A 20,743-nucleotide genomic window follows, 5' to 3' on the forward strand; every position below is an offset into this window, starting at 1 on the left:
GGGCTCCACGATGACCTCTGCCTTACTGTCCTCCTGGTCTTGGTCTCGTTGCACCAATATGGTAATCTTTGCCTGATGCCTCGGTACTCTTCGCCTGCGCTGGCCTCCTTAGCACCAAAGAGGAAATAAGGACGCTGCGCGCACCGGCGCCCGCCTGGCACCCGCCTGGCACCGTTCGTCATGGCTCACGTCACGAGAGCCTCATGAGGTTTGCCTTGCCTTGATATCTCCGCTCCTCGTGAGCCTGCCTGGCTAGGCCACTCCAGAGGAAGTCTTGCGTTGTCCACCTCGCGAGGCTTGGACCCTCGCGAGGGTCTTGGGTGCCTTGTTGACGAAGATGGGCCGTACGACCTGCTGCTTGGCCATGCTGTGGGCCGCAGGCAGGCAAGTCTGGGGACCCCCGTTCCCAGAACGCCGACAAGTTTTGGCTCGCAATGAAGCCTTCTCTTGGTTTCCCAACCTATTGCTTCTAAAGGCTGCCCTCTTTCGGGTGGATTTTGGTCCAGCCTACTGCGAGGATCCCGTATCCCGTACATTGTCTTTCTCCCTCCTGGGTTCCCGTGGTTCCTATGCCGCCGCGTTTCCCGGTCCTTTTCTTTTAGTGCTTCGACACGAAATGATAGCTTGACGCGTTTTCCATGGATAAGATGGCAGCGCTCTAGCTCACTAAAGAATGGGACGACAGTGGTCCACCGGCAAGCTCGTTCTGATCCTGGACACAGTACATTGGAATCCTGAAGCATCACCACGAACGCTACCGCACGTGCGCCTGCGGTCGGTAAGGCACCACCCTGTTGTGCCAGCAGCCAACTCCAGCGTGTCAACTTATTTATCCTCATCAAGCCACAACCTTGATGTCTAGCTTCCCAACTGGTAGACGGTTCCCTTTCCCCCGGATCAATGAAGAAGGGAGAAGTCAGTTGATTCCTCTGAAGAACCGGAAGCGAAGCGCTATGCCGGGGCAAGGGGACGGGAAAAGAAACTGCTCCGAAGAAAGATATTGGGGTTCCCAATGCTTCTCCACGCCCAACGAGATGCGCCAACCTTAGGATGCTTTACTCCTAACCCACGGTGGTTCCAAGACAGAGCTGAACCTGAGTCTCGGTTAAGAACGGCGATGATCTACGTTTCACACGGCGCACGATTCCATGGATAGTTTCATTCGAGATCGTGATGGAGGACATAGCTTACGATCATCGACTTTGATCATGCCATTAGGCATTTGATTAGGACATCACAATGATCCGAACACTTTGTCGCATCTCTTCAATACGGATACAGTAACGATCATAGCGATCTCCTTTGGTACCTACTGGTACGTCAAGATCCGATTGGTCATGAACATCGTAAGGTTCTGCTCTTCGCGAATCCCAGCATACCCCAGGTTGGGATGGGTAGGCCCACCAATTCACTTTTGCACTTTCACTTAGGCCCGGGCCAAGTCAGTGGGGGGACCCTGTCGGGCTCCTCCCCCCCCAAACAAACTATATGTGGGAGTTTCCCTTCATACGGCTCGTATCATTCTCAGATGCCCCGAGAGGCATCTTTCCTTATGATCTGGTGGTTCACACGCACACAAACGAGCACCGGCCGCAACAGCAAGGAACTATGACCAATAGAGTCAGACACAGAGCATCATACTTCTTTATCTTGTGATGGTTGAGGAGTTTCTTTCTCAGAGGGTGCGGGACGCTTGCGGAGTCCGTGCCTTCCGTACCACCACAGGTCGTTCTTGGGTAGATCCCACTCCTAAACATAAGGGAGGGATAGGGGGAAAGGGGTCCTAAAAATCATATAAATAGGGTTGTAGAAAGACCACTTTCATTCGACATTCCGGGGCGCCCGATTCGATCGACGAATTTGGCGAGCTGATCCGCTTTGATCCAGGAGAAAAGCCTAGTCAGCCACCTTTTCGGTGCAGGTCACGTGACCTATAGCTCGGCCTTCGCTTTTTGAGACTTCCTCTACCCACATCTCTATGTGCCCGCATCACTTTCATATGGAGAAAGATGGGCTTACCATGTTCCATCAATATCACCTAACCTATGCCGATTTTGGCGGACCGTGCTCCGCCCCGGTGAACTCATGCGGTTCCGACGTGCCCAGAGGCCAGAGGCGAATCCGTTCACGGTCCGTAGGACCAACACCATTCGAAGGTTGATGGCCCGCCCCACCTAGAATAGGAATCTTTGATTGGGCTTACACACATTCGCTCACTTACGTTGTCCCCCTCAGCTCACCCTAGCCCCGGGTACGTCGTCTCCAAGGCTTCACACAAAATCTTCACTGACAACATATGCATGCTTTTGTAGGGTCAGGCAGAACCGTTGTTGCCTGATGGGAACTTCCCCCATATTGCTATCAATGTCTTCATGTCGCATGACCTCGCAACATTACACCACTGAATCCCCAATCATTTGCTTGCTGTGCAGTGACAGTACCAATATCCACTAATCGTTGTTTCCAGATACGGTTGCTGGTTGACATCTCTTCGATACGAGAAGCAAAGTGTTGTGTGGAGGAATCAATATCTCGACATAAGCCAAGAGGCGGATTCTTGTGCCACTCCACCAGGTCGTATGAAACTGGCATGCATCCTGGCTCCCGGGACTCTTTCATAGAATTCCAACAATTTCTCCCACTCCTCAAAAGCCCAAAGGAACGGAGTTGATGCTCCCACATCCATAGCATGAGTAGTTGAAGCAAGTGAATGATTTGAAATTCGAGTTATTTCACAGAATAACGCTCTTATATATTGAGCTCGTAATGGTACCTCACAATTCAAAAGTCTCTCTATGGCTGAAGAATGAGCGTGTTCTTGGGCCATCATGAAACATAGATAGGGTCAATGATGGAACGAACAACGAAACTTTATGACAGCTTTTTCGTACGCGTTCACTTGCATCACATACACAAGTGCTCTCTGAACCATGCAATAAGGTCACCCATAACACGGCTCTCCCACTGGAGTTACCTTAGCCCCGGGCCATGCTATTACATGATATTGGAAAAAGTTGACTAATTATTATCATCGTCTTGAAAGTTGGGCGCCTTTTGAATATGAGTGGGGCTACTAGTCTATGCGGCGCCTTCGTGGAGCCAAACCGAAGGAAGAGCAAAAGGGCGAGGCCACACCCAGCTTCGAATAGGAGGGGGCTTAGCTCTGGATCCCGCCTGCTTGCAGAAATGAATGGATCAGAAAGGGGGCTGGGTTCTATTTCCGGGCCGGGCAGGAGGTGAAGGCCAGAAGAAGAAGAGAAGTGTGCCTTCTCGGTAAGGAAGAGGATAAAAAGGTGATGTCATCTATCTCGACCTGTTTCCCGAGGCGTTGGAAATGAAGACCGGCTCAGAGAATCATTGGCGTGCTTTCTCTCCCCCATCGTTTCGTCAACAAAGAAGTCATCATTGGCTTGACTATTGACCATTCCATCCCTACCGAGCCGCCTCTTCGAAGTATTTACCTCTGCCTTTCTTTTTTGAGAACATACCCTTCAAATCAAAAAGAAAAAAAGGAAGAAAAGTTCCTCGTCTGTGATTTAATCGGCCCTAAGGGAGTTTACTCAACCCATTCTCCAGTCTCCCGCACTGCTCAAGTGTGCGTCTCCGTATGAGGACCTCCTTCCCTTTTGCTCTGCCCACTCTCCGTTCACATGGTTATCAAAGCGGAGGAAGGGCGGGCAGCAGGTACCACGAGCCCTCTGTCCCACACATCTATCAAGAAGCAAGTGTAGTTCACCGGTTCCACCGAATGCTCCCATCTCTCGGCAAAGACCGTGTGAGTGTGCAGTTATGCTTCGGATGCTTCACCATGGAATAGATCGATTAAGTTCCCCTTCTTTTCTAGTGCACCCGCTTTGTATCTCTGACACACAAGGAAGGACGCGGTGGGAAGAAAGCTGCCCTAGCCTCTGTCCGATCGATCATTCCGCTGGCATCTTGCATTCACGCCTCCGTTTGACTACCGCTCGGGAATGTAGTTGTAGATACGTGAGTCTTAGTGGGTCGTTGGCTCCACCTCTTATCTCCTTCTACGACATGCTGTAGTCGTCGCCATATTCAATATGTCACTTAGTCATATCTGCCTCGCAGCGGGTCAGCACCTCCGAAAGAAAGGGAGGGAGGACTTCATTCAGTGACTCCGCGATTGCCCTCTAAACGATCAAAATAAGGTAAAGCTTGAAGATAAGTTTTGTACTCGATTAATTTCTCAATCCATCTAGTCGGGTGGGCCCCGGCCGGCCGGATCTCCCTGAAAACTGTACGTGCGGGTCTCCCCGCATGCGGCTCACGCCATTTGAGGTGGCCCAGCCCAGCATTCATTCGCAAATCCTGTAGTGAAATTGAGACTGCTCGACCTCGAAAGCTAATTCGCGTGTAGGCAGTGCTGTCTTAATACCGTTGACTGTCTCTATTCATTAATACATTGGCTCGCTTCCCCCCTATTTTTTCAAGAATGAATGAGCCGCTCGGACCTTCCATTTCCGTCAAATGACCCGGCTTCCCCTGGCTCTTCCATCGTCCGGGCTCCCTTTCCTCCCTATGCTCCCCCGGCGCAGGCCCACCACGCTTTGCGCCTGCGGCATTTTTGCCAGACGGTCTTTGCCGGTAGTGCCATCCTCCCTGCAGGCTGTCTGTATGGGTGGGTTGTCCCTTGCTGCTACGTTCTGTTAGGCGCTATGAATTACAGGAAATTTAGTGGTTGACTTGGACAGCAGGCGGGCTACACATTCCACTGTGCCGAGATGTGAGGTGCAGGTGGTGATGATCACCCCAGGGTATGCGCTAGCGCCCTTGACGGGCACTCGAGGACCCGCCTACGCTCGTGAAAACCCAGGTCGGTCCTCCGACCAGATGTGTGGATAACGAGGCCACCTTCACAACCTTCTCCCTTCTATCTTTATCCAAAGTCAGGTAGGGTGGTTCGCTTGAGTTGCTCAACCGTCCCTTTGCCCGGTGCTCATGACGCGCTACCGAACCTCCACCGTGCTAGCGGCATAGGAGCCTACTCAGCGTCAGCGGTTTCGTGCTGCACTGGAGTGATCCAATATGTGGTTCCGCACGTTCCACCACTTCTCCGTTCATTTCCAATACTGATCGTGAAACACCATGAGCAGCAGGATGTTGAGGTCCGGAATTCAAAGTGAAATTCTTGATTCGCCCGTTCCTAGTCGTCATGGGAAAGAAATAAGAAAGAGATTATTCCCCTAGAGCTTGTCCAGTACCACCAGTACTCAAAATGCATCTCCGCACGTGTACCTGGCGCTTTTATTAGCCGCCTTGCATGCAAGCGAAGCGCTATTGGCGGCAATTAATAGCTCACTAAGCGATGATTGATGCAGTCAGTCAGTGCCCTCGATTATTCTATTCCTGATAGAAGGATCATGGCGCCCCAGAAGCATTCCATCCAGCAGCAGCATCTCCTTCAACCACGCGAGGACAAAACTGATGTTAGCTACATTCGAGCGTTCACCGCACAGAGGCGATCTCGAACACTACCTATGACAATAAATCCAAAGGAAAGGTCAACAAAATGATTCAATATAACTTTATCGGTATTCTGGATTGAGTAAAAAAGGGATATATGAAGTTCATGGCCTTGCCAAAACCGTCATGGCCCTATTATGTTGTAACGCCCCGAGACCGACGCTCTAGAAGGCTTCCATGTTTTTCGTTGTTGTCATGTGTTTCGTTTATTTATTGCATTCATCATTGCATCATCCGCATTTGTTTTCATAAAACTTGCATCCGCTCGTAGTTGCCGCGTCCCCCCTTGCGTTCGTTGACCATTCTGAGTCTAACCGGTTTTTCGATTCTCTCTTGTCTGACCGTTTGACCCTCTCGCGCGCGTCCGAAAATTGTCCCGAACCCGACCCGGGTTGTTGTCACCGTTGGATTCGGATCATCCCCAAACATCTATAAAACATCACCGTTTTCTTTGTTGGACTCTCCTAGCCTATTTTTCTCGATCGTCCGATTTAAATCGGAGGGCCCAAATAGTCTCTAATCTAATCCCATGAGATATATATTAGTCCAACCCTAGAAATTAGGAGCCTTTCCCCATCAGTCCCATCCCGCCGCCGCCAGCATCTCCCACCTCGGGATCCCTCCAGATCCACCCTCTCTCCCTCGATTTCCTGATCGGGCCAACCACCTCCTTCCCTCGATCCACCCAATCCCGCAACCGAGGCCCGAGCTCCTCTCGCTCAATCCCTCCTCGAGCATCTGCCTCTGCCCGAGCTCCTACCGCAGCTCCCCATCACCCTCGACCCCGCCTCGTCGGCCGGTCGACAACGGCGACCGGAACAACGCCGGAGATGAGTGCCCCGACAGCCCCGCTCGTTTTCCCCTCCTGCTTCTCTACCTCTCTGTCTCACGATCTTCCCCTCCCTCTCTCTGTTTTCGCTCACAGGAGACCGCCATGGCGCCGCTGTAGTTCTTCTGAAGTTGGATGCAGCAGCGCTGCATCGAGCGCACGCCCGCGCCGCCGCTGCCGTGTCTGCCTCCCTCCGCCTCCAGCCGTCCCCGACGCCATGCGCCTCGTCCGCCTTGCCAGGTTCTTCGCCAGTCCCTCGTCCCGCTCGTCTCCGACACCAGCGCCGTCCGCCCCGGCAACCTCGACGTCGAGCTCCAGTAGGAACTGCTTCGCGCGCCCCTGTACCCGCGAGCGTCTGAGGCTGCGCCCTCCTCCTCGTCCAGCCCCTCCCCGTCGCCTGCATCTCCTTCGGCAACGCCGCCGTGCCCGCACGCCTATGGCGAAGCTCCGGTGAGCCAAGCCGCGCCCGTGCCCCTGTTTCTTCCTTCCCCTTCACCTTCTATCTCTCCCTCACATCTCTCTCTCTGTCTACTCATACAGGGAGCTCCGACGCCCTGGAGACCCGCGCCCCCGCCGGACATCCTTCCTCCGCATCCGGCCACGCCGGCGACAAGCCCTGCCTCCGCCGCCTCGCCAAGTTTCGCCGCCTGAACCTCCCTGCATCGCCATGGCCGCCGGCCTCCGTTTTCCCCGCTGTGAGCAACTACCTCCATGAACGAAGCTTCGATCCTTTCCTAGATCCGTTCTGGCATGTAGAGGTTATTTAAGTTTGCCACTATGTTTCCACCGCAAGCATGTCAGCTAGCCCAGTGGCTAGCGCAGCCTCTATCCATTCGAGGGGTCTGGGGTTCGAGTCCCAGCCGCCCCTTTTTATGCTTAGTTTTTCCTGTTATTTTGCACTCCCACTTCTGCTTCGGACCAGATCTGCTGCTGGGCTTGCATAGTGCGTTGCATTCGGCCCGTTGCTATTTTTTTTGGCGTGCTGCGAATTTGATATTATCCAGAGAGTGCAGTTTTGCAGAAAACCCCTCATACATCATGCATATAATAACTTCACAGCCGTGCATCGGATTAAAATAATTTATATATGAAAAATGTCTAGAATTTCATCTAGTTTAATTATATGCCACTTTCACCCATGTTAAAATTGTTTAAAATGTTGTTTGATTAATTTTGCTCGAATAATATGTTAAAATGATTTATTTCATAACTAAATAACCGTAGCTCGGATTTTATTAAACTTTATATGTAAATGGGGTAGGAAAATGTCTAGTTTAACATGGTTCACTTTATTTTGCTGTTTAGCAACATTAAAATTGTGTTTAGGGCAGAACAGTACCAAATCTAAATTATGGACATGAGGATTTTCCGGAAATTGTTGTTTGTTGTTCCGGCCGCATTTAAATTGCCTAAAATAGGTAGTTTCCTTTTGCTTCACCTCTTGCCATGGTTAACAACATTTAACATTGTTGGGTACATAACCGAGAGAACTAAACAATTGATGTGGTGTTTCGTCAATATGCAACTCGTTGCATATTGAGCTCCACTTAACTTGTAGTTTCGTTTGTGCACTTTGCCATGCCATGCCTCTTTAAACCGGACATGCATCATACTTGACTGTGCATCATGCCATGTTTATGATTGTGTGTTTACGATGTTGTTTGTTTCTTTTCGGGTTGCTTCTCACGTTAGCTTCGGTTTCTTTCCGGAGTTGTGAGGATTCGTTCGACTACGTCCGTTTGTCTTCTTCATGGACTCGTTCTTCTTCCTTGCAGGATCTCAAGCAAGATGACCATACCCTCGAAATCACTTCTATCTTTGCTTGCTAGTTGTTCGCTCTATTTCCTTGCCGCGCTACCTACCACTTGCCATATCAAGCCTCCCAAATTGCCATGAACCTCTAACTGTTGTCACCCTTCCTAGCAAACCATTGTTTGGCTATGTTACCGCTTTTGCTCAGCCCCTCTTATAGCGTTGCTAGTTGCAGGAGAAGATGAAGATTGCTCCATGTTGGATTATGTTTATGTTGGGATATCACAATATCTCTTATATTATTAATGCATCTATATACTTGGTAAAGGGTGGAAGGCTCGGCCTTATGCCTGGTGTTTTGTTCCACTCTTGCCGCCCTAGTTTCCGTCATACCGGTGTTATGTTCCTTGATTTTGCGTTCCTTACGCGGTTGGGTGATTTATGGGACCCCCTTGACAGTTCGCTTTGAATAAAACTCCTCCAGCAAGGCCCAACCTTGGTTTTACCATTTGCTACCACCTATCCCCTTTTCCCTTGGGTTCTGCAGACTCAAGGGTCATCTTTATTTTAGACCCCCATGGGCCAGTGCTCCTTCGAGTGTTGGTCCGAACCGAGCAGCCTGCGGGGCCACCTCGGGGTAACTCGAGGTCTGGTTTTACTCGTAGCTTGACTTATCCGGTGTGCCTTGAGAACGAGATATGTGCAACTCCTATCGGGATTTGTCGGCACATCGGGCGGCTTTGCTGGTCTTGTTTTACCATTGTCGAAATGTCTTGTAAACTGGATTCCGAGACTGATCGGGTCTTCCTGGGAGAAGGTTTATCCTTCGTTGACCGTGAGAGCTTATAATGGGCTAAGTTGGGACACCCCTGCAGGGTATTATCTTTCGAAAGCCGTGCCCGCGGTTATGTGGCAGATGGGAATTTGTTAATGTCCGGTTGTAGAGAACTTGACACTTGACCTTAATTAAAACGCATCAACCGCGTGTGTAGCTGTGATGGTCTCTTCTCGGCGGAGTCCGGGAAGTGAACACGGTTTCTGGGTTATGTTTGACGTAAGTAGGAGTTCAGGATCACTTCTTGATCATTGCTAGCTTCACGACCGTTCCGTTGCTTCTCTTCTCGCTCTTATTTGCGTATGTTAGCCACCATATATGCTTAGTCGCTGCTGCAACCTCACCACCTTACCCTTGCCTACCCGTAAGCTTAAATAGTCTTGATCTCGCGGGTGTGAGATTTCTGAGTCCTCGTGACTCACAGATACTTCCAAAACAGTTGCAGGTGCCGAGGATACCAGTGCAGGTGGCGCAACTGAGCTCAAGTGGGAGCTCGATGCAGATCTTGTTCATTGTGTTGTTTCTGTTCTTGTTGATCAGTAGTGGAGCCCAGTTGGGACGATCGGGGATCTAGCATTTGGGGTTGTCTTCTTTTATTTTGGTTCCGTAGTCGGACCTATGTGTGTACTCTGATTGATGTATGATTTTATTATGTATTGTGTGAAGTGGCGATTGTAAGCCAATTCTTTATCCCATTCTTGTTCATTACATGGGATTGTGTGAAGATGACCCTTCTTGCGACAAAACCATAATGCGGTTATGCCTCTAAGTCGTGCCTCGACACGTGGGAGATATAGCCACATCGTGGGTGTTATATATGTATAGGCCGTACTAAGCCAATAGTGAATAACAAACTCTTTCCTGCTCCCTCGACCTTAATTAACTCCCCCATCCTGCCAAGCCTCAGCTGCTAGCCCACTATATCTAAGCACACTGCGGCAAATTGATACAAGTAGCTAAAGATCTCGCATCCGACATCTCCTGCTGAACGGTTAGGCAACACTCGGGCGCCTGGGTCAAAATTCCGTTTACCAAACAAGATGTCGAGAGGCAAACTCTGTAATTCCCCTCCTGCAAAAGTGATAGCGGCTGTAGCATCCGTGTGGAAGAGGGTAAGCTTTCGGCAACACCTTTTTCAGATTGGAAAGGATGAATACTTGTGTTGGGTCCTGTAGACCAGGATAGCCTCAGATCAAAACCTAATAAATGTATCTGGGGTTGATCATATTTTTTGGGCAATAAGTATTCAGGAATCTGAGCGCTTATGTAGCTAAAAACTCTGCCACCTGAATACTTCATTCACTAAGGTCGTCACCCTATACCCGAAAGTCTCTATCGTTTTCTTTGTCTATTAAGCTTCACAGGGTTGGGACTCCCTAAATCAAACTGCAATCGTTGTTTATCAACCACTCACGACGACACCGAGATCTTCGACTTAGCTCCCACAGGTCATCCACCCGTGGCGGAAGATAACAAAAGGGAGACAAAGTCCTAACTGAATCAACACACAATGACCTCAACCTTCTACCCATTCCATCCATCATATCAGTCGAGTCGAGGAAATTCGTTCTTATCTATTGATAAGGCAAGAGAGAACTTATGACCTCGCGGATGGAGAGGGATTCGAACCCCCGGTATTCCTATCAATACTTCGGTTTTCAAGACCGACTCTTTCAACCACTCAGACATCCATCCCTACGCTCGCCCGCCCTATCTATCTGCGCGTTGGCAGGTAGGGGCAACTCTATGTGATTCGCTACGCTTGCTTGCGCCCCACCCTGTAAGCTGACTCTATTGCCTAGCAGTTAGCGACACTTTTCCGGTAGTACGAATCGCTATGCTTCGCTTCTTTCTATATGATAATATGCACCGTCGGTTGCTGCGCTCCCTGCGGGTAATAGCAAGACAGTGAAGAACAAACGATCATCAAAAAAGTCAGCAGTGAATGAGTCCAACTTGAGTTCGTGAGTCAAAGGCATGGCAAGAGAGCGAGTTCGACTCGCGAACGATCCGCAAGTGAAGGACCGATCCTTTAACGCCAGTACTATTGCGAGTCTGGTACTTGGCGGCTCACGAGCAACATATAGAAAAAGGTTTCCCATCACTCCCTCGCTCCTTTCTGAAGGCCCACCGCTCCCCCTTTCTTTAAGTATCTATCCCGGCTTGCATTTTGCGGCGAGTACTATAGTTCCTCCATAATCACACAGAACGCCTAGCTTCGAAGAGCTGCTCTCTCCCTAGTGCACAGCAAGGTGTGGAATCTGGATCTACTGTGTGTTCTGACTCTATTGGATCAAGTCAGATACTAAGCCTTCTACTACTACTACTACTACTTAGGAGATCAAATGCTATATTTCAGAGATTGGACTCTCTTACTGTGTTTTTTCAGGGCTATTCCCGAGCCAGGTTCCCTGGATCCATTCTTACCTAAATGGATGAATGAAGAAGGGGGCGAGAAGATACGACAGCCACACACACTTCTTTATAGCCGAATAAAGCCAGATCTACTACACGGCTAGGATCAGAGAAAGATTGAGAAAGCAAGATCAAACCTACTCTACTGTCGATTCAAAAGGTAATCAGCCCCCGAAGACTTTATCAATGAATGGATCAAAGAAGTTTATCTATCTAAGTCATCGTATATAAGGGAAGAAGCCCGCCCCTGATCGAAGAATGAAGAAGCTGGCCCGGGTAGACTTTAAGACCAACTTGGTGTAGAGACGACTATGATGGTTGGCCTCCACAGACTGAACGCGGGAGATTCTTTCACCCTGTTTTTAGTAGTGCGAGGAGGATAGAGCTCCCAGCAACGACTGATTGTTCGTACGAGCGAAGGAGCGAGCATGCTTTACCCTTAGAGTGAAGTTGACATTCACAGGTCTTGTGGGAACTCCTTCAGTTCAGGTAGCCATAGTCACTCAGGGCTATAGTGGTAGTAGCAAGATAGAAATTGTGAGATTGGCTCGATCACAAACTATCAAGAAGAAAGATCAAGATTCACGTTTGTCGGGCAAAGAACTCTATTGAGGAAATGACTTCGCTCACTGAAGACCAAGCAGCAGCCATTCTAGATGAAAGTACACAAGCCTAAAACTTGAATGCGGATCTATTTATCTGGAATTCCTATCTTCAGAAATAAAGAGTTGCCTATCTTCAGAAATGCTGGTATACTTGACTTGCCTCTATTCTCGCACCGGTGTCTGCCAGGGTCTGAACCATTAGGTAGAGGATTAGCTGAAAGAAAAGGCAGACATAGATCTTGCGCCAGATCCGTATACATTCAGCACCCTCATTACAACATTTGCTAAGCATGAAAAGTGGTTGGAGCTATGCTTATGTGCACGAAAATGCAGGAGGAAGGGCGTAGCAAGCGACGAAATGCTTCGTGGAGTTGAAAATAAGCATAGATCCGGAGATTCCCAAATAGGTCAACCTTTTGAACTGCCTGCTGAATCCATGAGCAGGCAAGAGACAACCTGGTGAACTGAAACATCTTAGTAGTGAGAGGAAAAGAAAGGATAATGTTGCTCTTCAAAAAACGCGTATAGTAAGTAGTCTTCGTCGATGGGATAAACGCTCCAGTGTATGCGTTACGAGGCAACTAACATTTTGTCATGGAAGTTCGTGAAAGAATGTTCTTGTCATGACTCGACATGTTAGAAGGAGCTAAATCAATAGGTGCCGGTGCTGCTACAATCGCTTTAGCCGGAGCTTAGCAGAAAGGAGTGATTCGTGATCTCGATCATTTAAATGATCCGATCCTTAAGATTGGTTTTGGAAGATATGTCAAACATTCGAGAATTGCGATGTTGATCTAGTTAGGTTTCTAATTGTTGAGTGTGAAGTTCCATTCTAAAACCTGACGCGCCCTGGTGGGTTGTGCCCACCTCGGGTGCCCCCCGGACATCCTCTTTGCTCTATAAATACCCCAAAAATCACAGAACCCTAGAAGCGTCGACGAAATATTCATCCAACCGCCGCAGAGTCCAGAAACACCAGATCCAATCTACACACCATCACAGAGGGGTTCACCACTTCCACTGGTGCCTCTCCGATGATGCGTGAGTAGTTCTTTGTAGACCTTCGGGTCCGTAGTTAGTAGCTAGACGGCTTTCTCTCTCTCTCTCTCGCTGAATTCTCAATACAATGGTCTCTTGGAGATCCATATGATGTAACTCTTTTGCGTGTGTTTGTTGGGATCTGATGAACTTCGAGTTTATGATCAGTCATATCTTTTTCTATCCATGAAAGTTATTTGAGTTTCTTTGATCTCTTATATGCATGATCTCTTATAGCCTCGTCTTTCGTCTCCGATATTTGGGTTTTGTTTGGCCAACTTGATCTATTTGTCTTGCAATGGGAAGAGGTGCCCGGTAGTGGGTTCGATCTTACGGTGCTTGATCCCAGTGACAGAAAGGGAACCGACAAGTATGTATCGTTGCTACTAAGGATAAAAAGATGGGATCTATATCTACCGCCATAGATAAACGGATCTTGTCTACATCATGTCATCGTTCTTATTGCATTACTCCAATTTTCCATGAACTTAATACACTAGATGCATGCTGGATAGCGGTTAATGTGTGGAGTAATAGTAGTAGATGTAGGCAGGAGTCGGTCTACTAATCTTGGACGTGATGCCTATGTAATGATCATTGCCTTGATATCTTCATAATTATTTGAAGTTCTATCAATTGCCCAACAGTAATTTGTTTACCCACTGTTTGCTATCTTTCTCGAGAGAAGCCACTAGTGAAATCTACGGCCCCCCGGATCTTCTTTCTCATATATTTGCTTTGCGATCTATTTTATTTGCTCTTTTTATTCAGATCTATTAAACCAAAAATACAAAAATACTTTGCTGCACTTTATTTTATTTGCGATCTATTATTTCAATCTATTACAACTTTCTCCCGTCAACACGCAATTTCTGGCGCCGTATCCCGAAAGGGATTGACAACCCCTTTAACACGTCGGGTCGCGAGGTGTCGTTATTTGTGTGCAGGGGCTGTTTACTTTGTGTTGCTTGGTTCCCCTACTGGTTCGATAACCTTGGTTTCACTTCTGAGGGAAATTCCTACCGCCGCTGTGCTGCATCATCCCTTCCTCTTTGGGGAAATACCGACGTAGCTTCAAGCGACATCAGGTACTTATCTTTTTCAATCTTATACTTGTAGGCAATTGCCAAATTTTAATTCAATTACTGTAATCTCTCAAGTCCATCTTTGTGTTCTGTAATGCTTGTACTTGTATCAGCATATGAATGAAAAAGATGAACCTTGCCGGGAACCCATGCATGTGTATGTACATGCAGACACTACAAAAAAAATACACTTCCGTGATGATACGTGTTTGTCACAGTAGGTCACGTTTTCTGTCATGCATGTACATCCATGACAAATTTATGACAGAATCAAGATAGTCATACCTGTGCTGTCGTAGAAGTGTTCCATGACATTACCAAAATTATCATCATGGAAGTGTCCACTTCCATGACGATAAATCGCGCGTCACAGAAGTGCTTTCGTCAAGGGTGACCGACACGTGGCATCCACCGTGCCATTAAGCTATCGGGTCCGGTTTTGGATTCGATAACCCGTTAACAGCCCCGACCAATGGGGATTTTCCACGTGTAAAATCATCATTGGCTGGAGGAAACACGTGTTGGCTCACCGTTGGGGTAGATGTCATCCACTCATTGGACCCAAAGCGCCTATGATGCATCGACACGTGGCACGGCCCAACAGAGGCCCATTCCTGTGAAAAGGCCGGCCCATTTGACTTGGTCAAAAAGTGGCGGGCCGGCCCACGGCAAGCTTGTTAACGGCCTGTTCGCATATAGCCCATTTACAACTCGCTATCCCAGGGCCCGTTTACGGCCTATCCGAATTAGGCCCAGTAGCGTCATCTGGGCCGTCCAATATAATTCCAGCCCGTTTTAACTTCCGGCCCATGTATGGCCCATGACGTCTTTCGGCCCATATGAGGCCCTTAGTAACCCTCGGCCCCTTAACGGCCCGTGGTAAAACTGGCCCATAATGAATAGTGTATCACTTTATACCCATTAACGACCCATTATTCCGTTGGGCCGTTTCCAACCCATGTTATCTTTCGGCCTTTTCAGGGCCCATTTATTCTTGGGCTCATTTCCAGCATTCGGTTACTTACGGCCAGTTACTGTCATTTTCTGCTTGTGGGCCAAATTCAGCCCGTGGTTACAGTCGGCCTGTTTGTGGCCCGTTAATACGTTGGGCCGTTTTCATGTCGAAAAAACCCGTTGGGCTGTTTTCATAGAGTTATCAAATACGGCCTATAAACGGCCCGTTATTGTCCACGAATAGTACGCCCCATGATTGGCGAAATGATGATACGCCCCATAGAAGGCCCATGGATCCTACGGCCCGTAAAAGGCCCATGGATCGTACGGCCCATAAAAGGCCCATGTATCCTACGGCCCGTATAGAAGGCCAATGGATCCTACGGCCCGTAGAAGGCCCATGGATCATACGGCCCGCAAGAGGCCCATGGTTACAACAGTCCGTGTGTTGCCATGATTATTTTGGCCTAGTTTCCAAAAATAGGTTATTGTGGCCACTAGAAAAACACAGAAAAAGAACTGCAGTGACTACAAGCAAACAACTAAACAAGACAATAAGGAAATAAATAAGCAAGCAATTAACGCTAGCCTATTACCGCTATGACACATATTACATCCACTGGGCATCAAAGTTCGCCACCAGTGCAAATATAGGGAACAAAGCAGCATATTACATACACTGGCCGTCAGAATTGGCCACCAGTGCAAATAAACGCGACAGCAAAACAAGAGCATAACTGAACCAACTTCAGAAGAGCTCAAGAAATATGGTATCCACCATGCTGGCAATAAGCTTAGCAAGCTTATTAGCTTTGTCCTGTTTGGTGCTAAAATCCTCCAACGCTTGCTGTTGCACCAGAAAGTATGCATCTGAATGCTCTTGGGACTTCCGTAGTCCTTCCACTTCTTGTCGCAGCACAGCTTATCGATGTCTTTCAGCTTGTAGTTGAGACTCAAGAAACCGAACTGATTCAGACAGTGAGTTTGAATAGCTTGTGCAAGCGGTAGTGGCCAGTAACTCAAACACTAAACCAAGACAGGACTTTGGGGTTGTCTCACTGTCTTCGAGATAGTCTTCCTTAGCTGTTTTATCAGCTTTGTTGGAGACCAACAAGGATGTGTCACTATCCTGAACCTTATCTACATTACTTCCTTTACCATTGCTTAATGAGGCACTCTTCCCCAATATTCTGTCAGCATTCTAAAATAAGAAACAAGCAGACACATAATAGGTTTAGCATGTACTAGTATATGAAACTCATTTCGGTGAACCAGTTCATTAGTAAGGTGGACAGGATTAAACTACCAAGTCTTCTATTGCCAAGTACTAGTCCATAATAAAAGCATCAAACAAACATATATCTATGTCCTATGGTCATTGCATTGTCTTGCCAAATCAAAATAGATACACGGTTCAAATCATATCAGTTCAAGACAAAGCAGCAGTGAAACAATACAAAGCATGGGAAACTACACGGCACAACAAGATTTTAGATGAGTGCCACGGGTCTACATGTACAACAACACTATTGGCTCTGTTGTGATGTTGTAATGTGCATGATATGAGAAGTCAACTGTATACACAATTGAAATTGAAATCAACAGAGCTATTGATAAGAGCAAGCCTGTTAAAGAAACATGCGTGAACATACCTGCTGTGCCATTGGAGTTTCGATTGGATCCTTTAATTTAAAAATAATTGTATGAGTAAATACAGTGATACAAGAGCAAATCAGCATGCACGATAGCAATCATAGTTAAAAAAGGCGCGCCTAAGCGAGCGCTTAAGCGCGCCTAGGCTCTAGGCGTTGGCGAAACGCATTGCGCATAACTACGCTTAATCTGTGCATAACTGCGCATAAGCATGCGCTTTGGTCAGTAAAGCGCAAGGCGATGGCAAAACGCACAATTAACGCCTAGCGCTTTTTGAACTATGATAGCAATGGAATCTTAAATTAGAACAGTTGTTCTTCAGGTTTAGGCACTTGTTCTACATGAACAGAGTACAGTAAGACGCAAGAATATAGTACTTAAAATAGAAAATGAGCTCATAGACCTTACCACATTCTTGGTTCAGGACCAGTACAGAACAAGGCGTTCCCAGTCATCGTCCAGTAAATGTGTCTCACGAGAACATAAGGGAATTTGATGAGTTTCTTTGCCGGTGAAGTACGTTTTCTTCAGGTAATTCTGATACTGCCACCAAGCACTCTTGAAGATAGCACAGGTTACCTCATCCTGAGTTTCCAAATCGATCCTTCTCTATAGAGAAAAATGGGAAAATTTGCTGTATTATAACCATCATGGAGGTAGGATGTATGGGACAAAGCAAAGTAATTTCCATGAATAACATTACTTACACATAACTCCTGGACAAACACCTGCAACTGGCATTTTCCTTCATCTTCAGTATAATATTAACAACATCAAATGCGATAGATGCTAAACTATGACTAGCTGGTTGTGCTTCCTCCACAGGAATAGGCGTACTAACTGGTGGAGTTGGGGTTCGCCGGGGTAGTACTGGCCCTTTGGGCACTGGAGCTGCCTTACTAACTGCTCTTGTTTGGGAGCTCTGTGGTGGAGATGGTGCTGTGTCAACAGGAACTGGGTTACTATCTGCTGGGGTTGCGGTTAGATTGGGTGAAGCTGGTTCTCTGTCCATCGCAGTAGGGGTACAATCTGTGAGAGTTTGGGTTATGTGTGGTAGGGCTGGATCTCGTTCATGTACAACCGGGGTGCTATCTCCACCAAGAGGTAGCACTGTTTTATTTGAAGACCGTGTTTTTAGTCCGCTAGATGCTGGCATCACCCGCTCCAATTCAAATGGCTGATAAACAGGAAACATAGTTGAATGTACAGACATTGTATGAGAGACAGATGCAATAGATAGTGTGGAAAAAAGAGGGCATGAAATAGTTGACATGTATATTGTTTAACTAAAACGGATAGCATGACATAATTTCACATATATGATGTCTATCTAAACTGGATAGCATAGCATAACATAATTCAAAGATATGATGAATAACTAAACAGGATCGCATGACATAATTCACCTACATGTTATCTAAGTAATCAGGATCGCATCATTTAATTCACATATGTGATTTATATGCTAAACAGAGGGCATTAGATATGATGTCTGAACTAAGAACATGGTGTTGAATATTCTGTATATGATGTCTAAACTATGCAATGCAAGACACCATATGCATGATATGAGCAGTATAACCGTGCCAAGTTAGAGCATACACCTCGGTGGGGGAATATGACTGGTCATCTGTCTCTGAATCCATCTCTGAGGAGCTATCGGGACCCAACAAGAGATCTGGTTTGACAGGTAGCACTGTCTGCTCTGAAGGCCTTGTTTTCACTCCAGATTTTTCAATCTCCCACCCAAATGGCTGATTCACAGGAAGAGTAGTTTAATGTACAAACATTGTCAACAAATGGAAATGTAATGAAGAAAAGGATGGGCAAGATATCATTCAAATATATGATGCCTGGTTAAACAGGATGGCATTGCACATTTCACGTATATTATGGCTGGCTAAAAGACATGAGACTGCATAATTCCCATAAATTATATAGAAACTAAACAGGTGGCATTACAGAACATGTCTAAACTAAGCAGATGACATATATGATGTCAAAAGTAGGCACTGCAAGGCAACATATGCATGATATAACTAACATCATCATGCCAAGGTAGAGCAAACACCTTGGGGGGTAAATAGGAGTGGTCAGCGGCATCTGAATCCGCCTCAGAACAGATATCTTCCTCTGGATTACAATCTGGAGAGGGGTGGGGAGGGTTTTCCATTGAACCCACCATGGAGCGATGTCTGCATGACATTGTATTGCCGCACAAAACTCTTCTCTTTTTCTCTACATGTTCAGCATGACTGTGTACAATATTTGACATGCATACGAAAAAATATGGTGAGATTATGTAAGGAGAGCATGCAGAAATTTAGAGTGATGGTAACAACCAGTGGATGAATCCAAAAATAATGATAGCAGGCTGATGATTGCTTTAATTTAATAAAAAGACAAATGATGATTGCTTTACTATTTGTTTCCCACCCAAGATGAACAACATAGGCATACCCTAGGTGAACCAGATATTAGACAGAGATACTATTCATTGCTTCCTCGATATGTGCCCCACAACTAATTTAGAACTCAAGTTTGAACATTAATTTGGACCTGACTTGGAGTCCAAGAGGTGAACAGGACGATAAAGTAGCAGGTAATTTTAAGCAATGCATAACATAAGCAGAATCAAAAGAGTGCGACCTCTCTTGTGGACCCGTGTACTCCTCAGGTTCATCTGCTGAGTCGATTATGGTGATGCTGTTGCGGTGGGTGCCGGCGGCAGGTAAGGAGATCTGAGGCGGCGAAAGACGGTCATGAGTCATGATGTCTGGTTTGGTGGATGTTTCTGTCGATGGAGCAGCTGAGGTGAGGTGGACGACGTCGCGGCAGGAGCAGGACAAACCACACAAAGTTCCCTTCGACACCTACGTGTAACTGAAGTAATTCTGTAATGGCTCATTTGGCTTGCATGATTCTAAAAACGCAGGGATAGGAAAAACACCGGAATAGGATAGGAATGCACATGGTAAACAGAGCATTTGTAAACACATGATTTCTGTCAACTTGGGTGTTTGGTTTACAAGAATTGGAAGAGCAGAGGAATGCAAAGAAACATGGCCAAAATAAAGTGAAACCATATGAAAGCGTGTACAGTTAGAATGTTATTCTGCCACTAATGCACTTGGTCTTGTTTTCATGCATAGGATTTTGAAAAGTAGGTCCAGGTGGATGTTTTACTTCATTCCTTTCAACAAAATGCATGCATAATTGAATAGTAGAGTGCCATTGGAAAATTCCCTATTGCTATGTTTTTTCGTCGAACCAAAACAACCCTAATGGATCGACATGAATGTATAGTAATAAGTGATGCAACAAGTGTACAACCTCTTTGCCGTAGCCGTGTCGACCTCAGCGTCATTGGGTTGGTCGCTGAAGCAGTTGAGGCAAAGGTGGCTGTCGGAGGTGTGGAGGAAGATCTGAGGAATCTGTAGACGGTGTCCAGGGCACTGCTCTGTTGTGATGGATCGTTCTATCGTTGGAGCAGCCCCGGTGAGCCGTAAGACGTCAAGGCTGAAGCAGCACAAGATAGACATCGTCAATCTCAAGTGGGATTCTAATAGCATCTCCAATAGATGATGTAAAATAGATGTAAAATTTACATCACCAAAAACCACCTGACTACAACAGATGAGGTAAAAATTGTTGACTCTGAACTTAACTGTCGAAACTGAAATTTACTGTGGAATCTGAATGTTACTGTCGAAACTGAACGCAATGGTAGCAGAGAGGCACTTGACATGTAGTTTAGGGAGGGCCTGCAGTTCATCTTCAAGCTGCACCCCCTGAGCCACCAGCCACCATCGGCCGAACCGCCGGCCCCAGCGCCGCCTCGCCGTCCCGAAACAACTCCCCACCGCCGGTCCGCCGCCGCCCCGGCCAGCCCTATAGGCCCCCACCCCCACCCTGAACCCTAAGATAGATAGTGGGGTACCTCTCCGGCGAGCCCCCGTCCCCGCTGCAGGTGGTTCTTACTTAACTCCGGCGAGCCCCCGTCCCCGATGTAGGTGGTTCTTACTTAACTCCAGCGAGCCCCCATACCCCCTGAAAATCGATTGACCCAAAAGTTGATTCAGTCGACTGAAGT

General features: G+C 47.2%; 1 long non-coding RNA gene, 1 other non-coding gene and 1 pseudogene across 2 annotated transcripts; 2 read left to right on the forward strand and 1 right to left on the reverse strand.

Moving 5' to 3' along the window:
• Positions 1-2,806: 2,806 nt before the first annotated feature.
• LOC141025934 (uncharacterized) lies at positions 2,807-4,168 on the forward strand (annotated as a pseudogene).
• Positions 4,169-6,140: 1,972 nt separating this feature from the next.
• Positions 6,141-8,168, forward strand: LOC109773773 (uncharacterized). Its single transcript, XR_002235410.4, has 3 exons — positions 6,141-6,763; positions 6,854-7,008; positions 8,006-8,168. It is a non-coding gene; the product is annotated as an uncharacterized lncRNA (long non-coding RNA).
• A 2,340-nt stretch (positions 8,169-10,508) lies between these two features.
• On the reverse strand, positions 10,509-10,595 carry TRNAS-UGA (transfer RNA serine (anticodon UGA)). The gene has a single exon. It is a non-coding gene; the product is annotated as a tRNA-Ser (tRNA).
• Positions 10,596-20,743: the final 10,148 nt, after the last annotated feature.

Source organism: Aegilops tauschii, chromosome 6, assembly GCF_002575655.3.
Source record: "Aegilops tauschii subsp. strangulata cultivar AL8/78 chromosome 6, Aet v6.0, whole genome shotgun sequence".
Classification (NCBI taxonomy): Eukaryota; Viridiplantae; Streptophyta; class Magnoliopsida; order Poales; family Poaceae; genus Aegilops; species Aegilops tauschii.